Source organism: Phalangium opilio, unplaced genomic scaffold (genome assembly GCF_054372755.1).
Source record: "Phalangium opilio isolate 3A_F unplaced genomic scaffold, DU_Popi_V2 ptg000062l_1, whole genome shotgun sequence".
Lineage (NCBI taxonomy): Eukaryota > Metazoa > Arthropoda > Arachnida > Opiliones > Phalangiidae > Phalangium > Phalangium opilio.
Window position 1 is genome coordinate 1,462,239 of NW_028324179.1, and position 5,929 is coordinate 1,468,167.

The window sequence follows — 5,929 nt, forward strand, 5'->3', positions numbered from 1 at the left end:
CAAAATATCATTGTTTATCTTCATTTACTTCCCAAATAATGTTACGCCTTTTCCAAAATATTGTGGTTTATCTTCATTTACTTCCCAAATAATGTTACGCCTTTTCCAAAATATTATTGTTTATCATCATTTACTTCCCAAATAATGTTACGTCTTTTCCAAAATATTATTGTTTATCTTCATTTACTTCCCAAATAATGTTACGCCTTTTCCAAAATATCATTGTTTATCTTCATTTACTTCCCAAATAATGTTACGCCTTTTCCAAAATATTATTGTTTATCTTCATTAACTTCCCAAATTCTAGGAGAGCGGTCGCTCTCTTAGATAAGACCTGATACTCCCTCTAATGCTAAAGGAGGGTTTTTTGATTGACCGTAACTTTTTTCGTATTGTGTTTGCAGCTTTGAAATTTTGCCAGTGAACTAAAATTCGGGCCCTAATTTTGTGGTTAAAATTTCAAAGAGATCCAACTAATAGTTAATTCTATAAAGAAAAAAGTTGTTAAGGGTGGTTTTAGAATCCATAAAATTAATCAGACATTTGGTGAAAGATACTATATTGTTCCATAGAGATAACATGGGATTTTATTGAAAAATGACCTTAATTGGGATCGTGTATAAAGAAAACTATTCATTCGTTACGTTTGGGAACCATCTTAAATTAAAGATAACAGTCCATAGATGTGCCTTCCCTTAGTTTCATTAAGATAAATTAAGTTTAAGTATTGATTTTTATCATTATTAACACATACTTTGACTTACGTTGTTTTGGGTATTGGAATTACGGCGTTTTACCACTGTTAGAGACAAGCATTTTAGCCCTCATTTTTTATATTGGACTTACGGCGTTTGTGTCGTGATTCACGCCGTTAGCGGGATATTAAGCAAGAAAAACATGGCGTTTGAGCTGTCGGTTAAAATTAAAATTTTGGATTTGGAATTAAACTGGAGGCTAATTACGTATGATTTTTATTGTTTTCACAACAAAAAACGTCAATGAAATTTACTAAAATTAATTTTAAATTTAAAAGCAGACAGAATATTTTATTATTAACGAATTTCGCTAAGCTAATTTCGTTAAGCCTCGGTCAAGGTAGCGTTGCCGTTATGTTGTCTGTTGATGTTATAGGAATAGGCAACATTAACTTCGGTTGAGATAAAAGCTAGACAATACGAATACTGTTGGTATGTTCAAATTAATTATTAATCTTACTGGTAGATCAATTAATTACTACATTATTATCTGTGACAGCTAGGACACATCAATCAGCTGTAGTGGTAAATTTTACACCTTGATGATGAACCCTCCGCTGGCTGAATGCTAGCGACAACTTTTCAAGGGAAATAATGACAAACAGAACTGTATATAGTCTTTCATTTAATAACATTCTATATTTGCATTATTTAAATTTAAATTTTGTATTAAACGTGCAAAAGATTGCTGTTCATTGGTTCTCTAACATGTTTTCTTAATTTTCGACATACTAACGTAGCTTTTGTATTTTGAGGGCGCGTTTTTTTTTAAAGGCGTTTATAACACGATGTATAGTTAAAATTATATTTATTTTGGTTTATGTTTAATGTGTAACACACTGTTCAGTGTTACAGTAGTTCTGCAACTAAGCCTTCAAAGTTTCTGAAATTATTGTAGGTAAATATCAAAGAAACGAAAGTGTTCATTTTCAAAAATTGTTTCAAACTAACACTCACAGGTCTTGGTTCTGGTTTTAAGGGGATCCATTCTCAGGCTCTTTATTTCATAACGTTTTTTGTTTGGTTAATTAACATAAATTTTTGGTTAAATATGTAATACACTAGTTTTTGGTAAGTTTCAGAAATTAACGGAGCCGAATGACAAAGAGATGGATTTAATAGCTTTCATTTCAACATAATTAAAACCATATAGATTTATTCATTTAATAACTTTTTTCGATTGAAATTAGGCCTAAAAAGTCAGGGAAAAGTCTGGGATATTGAAAATGGGCCAAAAAAGTCAGGGAAAAGTCTGGGAAATTGAAAATGGGCCTAAAAAGTCTGGGACAAGTTTGGAAAATTGAAAATGGGCCTCAAAAGTCAGGGACAAGTCTGGGAAATTGAAAATGAGCCTGAAAAGTCAGGGAAAAGTCTGGAAAATTGAAAATGGGCCTCAAAAGTCAGGGACAAGTCTGGAAAATTGAAAATGGGCCTAAAAAGTCAGGGAAAAGTCTGGAAAATTGAAAATGGGCCTGAAAAGTCAGGGAAAAGTCTGGAAAATTGAAAATGGGCCTAAAACGTCTGGGACAAGTTTGGAAAATTGAAAATGGGCCTCAAAAGTCAGGGACAAGTCTGGGAAATTGAAAATGGGCCTGAAAAGTCTGGGACAAGTCTGGGAAATTGAAAATGGGCCTGAAAAGTCTGGGACAAGTCTGGAAAATTGAAAATGGGCCTAAGACGTCTGGGACAAGTTTGGAAAATTGAAAATGGGCCTCAAAAGTCAGGGACAAGTCTGGGAAATTGAAAATGTGCCTGAAAAGTCTGGGACAAGTCTGGGAAATTGAAAATGTGCCTGAAAAGTCTGGGACAAGTCTGGAAAATTGAAAATGGGCCTAAAACGTCTGGGACAAGTTTGGAAAATTGAAAATGGGCCTGAAAAGTCTGGGACAAGTTTGGAAAATTGAAAATGGTCCTAAAAAGTCTGGGAAATTGAAAATGGGCCTAAAAAGTCTGGGACAAGTTTGGAAAATTGAAAATGGGCCTCAAAAGTCAGGGACAAGTCTGGGAAATTGAAAATGAGCCTGAAAAGTCAGGGAAAAGTCTGGAAAATTGAAAATGGGCCTGAAAAGTCAGGGAAAAGTCTGGAAAATTGAAAATGGGCCTAAAACGTCTGGGACAAGTTTGGAAAATTGAAAATGGGCCTCAAAAGTCAGGGACAAGTCTGGGAAATTGAAAATGGGCCTGAAAAGTCTGGGACAAGTCTGGGAAATTGAAAATGGGCCTGAAAAGTCTGGGACAAGTCTGGAAAATTGAAAATGGGCCTAAGACGTCTGGGACAAGTTTGGAAAATTGAAAATGGGCCTCAAAAGTCAGGGACAAGTCTGGGAAATTGAAAATGTGCCTGAAAAGTCTGGGACAAGTCTGGGAAATTGAAAATGTGCCTGAAAAGTCTGGGACAAGTCTGGAAAATTGAAAATGGGCCTAAAACGTCTGGGACAAGTTTGGAAAATTGAAAATGGGCCTGAAAAGTCTGGGACAAGTTTGGAAAATTGAAAATGGTCCTAAAAAGTCTGGGAAATTGAAAATGGGCCTAAAAAGTCTGGGACAAGTTTGGAAAATTGAAAATGGGCCTCAAAAGTCAGGGACAAGTCTGGGAAATTGAAAATGAGCCTGAAAAGTCAGGGAAAAGTCTGGAAAATTGAAAATGGGCCTGAAAAGTCAGGGAAAAGTCTGGAAAATTGAAAATGGGCCTAAAACGTCTGGGACAAGTTTGGAAAATTGAAAATGGGCCTCAAAAGTCAGGGACAAGTCTGGGAAATTGAAAATGGGCCTGAAAAGTCTGGGACAAGTCTGGGAAATTGAAAATGGGCCTGAAAAGTCTGGGACAAGTCTGGAAAATTGAAAGTGGGCCTAAGACGTCTGGGACAAGTTTGGAAAATTGAAAATGGGCCTCAAAAGTCAGGGACAAGTCTGGGAAATTGAAAATGGGCCTGAAAAGTCTGGGAAAAGTCTGGGAAATTGAAAATGGGCCTGAAAAGTCTGGGACAAGTCTGGGAAATTGAAAATGTGCCTGAAAAGTCTGGGACAAGTCTGGAAAATTGAAAATGGGCCTAAAACGTCTGGGACAAGTTTGGAAAATTGAAAATGGGCCTGAAAAGTCTGGGACAAGTTTGGAAAATTGAAAATGGTCCTAAAAAGTCTGGGAAATTGAAAATGGGCCTGAAAAGTCAGGTAAAAGTCTGGGAAAGTGAAAATGGACCTTTTTAAAGGTCAGGGAAAATATATTAGAGGGAAAGTCTGGATAACAGTATCAGGGTAACCAGAAAATGTGTTGTCTGACTGTCTGACATTTCTCATTTCTAATTATTTAAATTCAAAGGGCTGTATTAACTTCTAACCTGACAGGTTAGTAGTAAACAAATACCGGGCTGCCAGGCTGTCTCTTACACAACAAAGTTGGCCATTCTCGCTTATAAGAAATGAATCTTTGTCATATGCATGGCCTTCAGGAGCCCCAGGACTCCCAACAGAAGCAGGGTGGGAAATAAGGATTTTTTTTCAAACTAGACATTGGGCCAGCCTGGAATAAATATACTGGTCTATGACCATTGACCAGGGCGCGTTGTCTGGTAAACTAATGAAGTGGAATTTAAATAGTTGAGATAATGTCTGGACCCTGGTTTAATACCCTAGAATTTTCTTTGTGGTCCCGTAGACCACTGACCCCCTCCGATTTAATTTTTAACTGGTCATTTGACCTGTGCCACCGCCTTATTTCCCACGCTGAACTGAAGTGAAGATTTCTTTTGCCCGGAGCATAACCTACTCGATGACGCGCTATCGTCAACATAGGTAACAGTAGCGCTAGTTAATTCAGGATACCGATATCCAATTTGCTCAAATCAGGGTAGAATATATATAGGACGTGTGTCCAGCGACCCCCTGTTTGACTGGAAAATTTATAGGACATTGTCCACTGGAGTGCGCAAAAATTGTGCCGCGTCTTCAAAATCAAACTATCAGAACTTCGGAAAAATTTACTGGTCAACTGTCCAGTGACCCCCTTAGTGTTTAAAATATTTATGGGACATTATAAAATTTTATTGCACAATGTCCAGTGTTCTGTGCTTATTTCATTCCCAGGACTCCCAACTGAAGAATAGCCCACTCGATCCGCGCTACTGGACGCTGCACTGCGGCTGCTCGAGTGGGCTATGACTGAAGTGAAGATTTCTTTTTCTCTGAGCATAGCCTACTCGATCACGCGCAACACATCGCAGGGTGGGAAATAAGGATTTTTTTAAACTGGACATTAGGCCAGCGACCCTCCCGAGTCCTGACTTGCAATAAATAAACTGGTCCGTGACCATTGACCAGAGCACGTCGTCTGCTAAACTAAAGAAGTGGATAATTAAAATATTATTATTTTAATGTGTGGACTCTAGTTTCCCTTCAATTTTCTTAGTAGTCTCGTGGACCACTGTTCCTCCGATTTAATTTTTGGACTGGACCAAGCAATTTTTATACTGTTCATTTGTCCTGTGTCACCGCCTTATTTCACACGCTGGCGCGAGTTGCTTTGCGTTGTCGAGTGCGTGATGGAATGGGCTATGCCTGGAGTCCCAAGTCACTCCCAACCTCCGCGACTTCCTACCCAAATTCCCACTAGCATAGCCCACTCGATCACGCTCTCTTTTCTCCGCCTACATATTTTGAAGAGGGTACTTTTTAGGCGTATTAGCAATCTTGAAACATCTTTGTGGACTTTTAGGGTAGCCCTGGCTATATTGTGTTTAAGGTTTTAAGCTTAATATCAAACAGACGATAGTTAATGCTACAAAAAGTTTGAAATTGACAATCACGGATCGTCTTTGTGAAGTTTTAAGGATATCCGAATTTCATATTGGGCTTATGAAAATTTTGAGCTAAAGCTTAAACGGACATAAATCAGCGTTTTTAAAAATTGTGTAAAATTTTCAATTTGGTCCTATTTCTGGAATTTTTAGGGGAGCGCCTCGCGTTTGAATAAACGATTGTAAAAAATTGTATTACGTTAATTATCATAAGACTACAAACTTCTAATGATTTATGTTTTTGTTTTTGAAGTATCATTACAAATAAATGTTTGATTGAGCTAAAGTTACGGTCACCTTTATATATGTTTCTGCTTAGTGCAGATTTTGAAAATGTAAAACAGTTTCTTAACAATCTTAATTAAAATGAAGACTGAAGGA

The 5,929-nt window shown here is 37.3% G+C and overlaps 1 long non-coding RNA gene across 1 annotated transcript; it reads left to right on the plus strand.

The window, feature by feature from the left end:
• The first annotated feature begins 324 nt into the window (after nucleotides 1–324).
• Nucleotides 325–1,462, plus strand: LOC149663461 (uncharacterized). The gene is made up of 2 exons (XR_016368534.1): nucleotides 325–1,187; nucleotides 1,255–1,462. It is a non-coding gene; the product is annotated as an uncharacterized LOC149663461 (long non-coding RNA).
• Nucleotides 1,463–5,929: the final 4,467 nt, after the last annotated feature.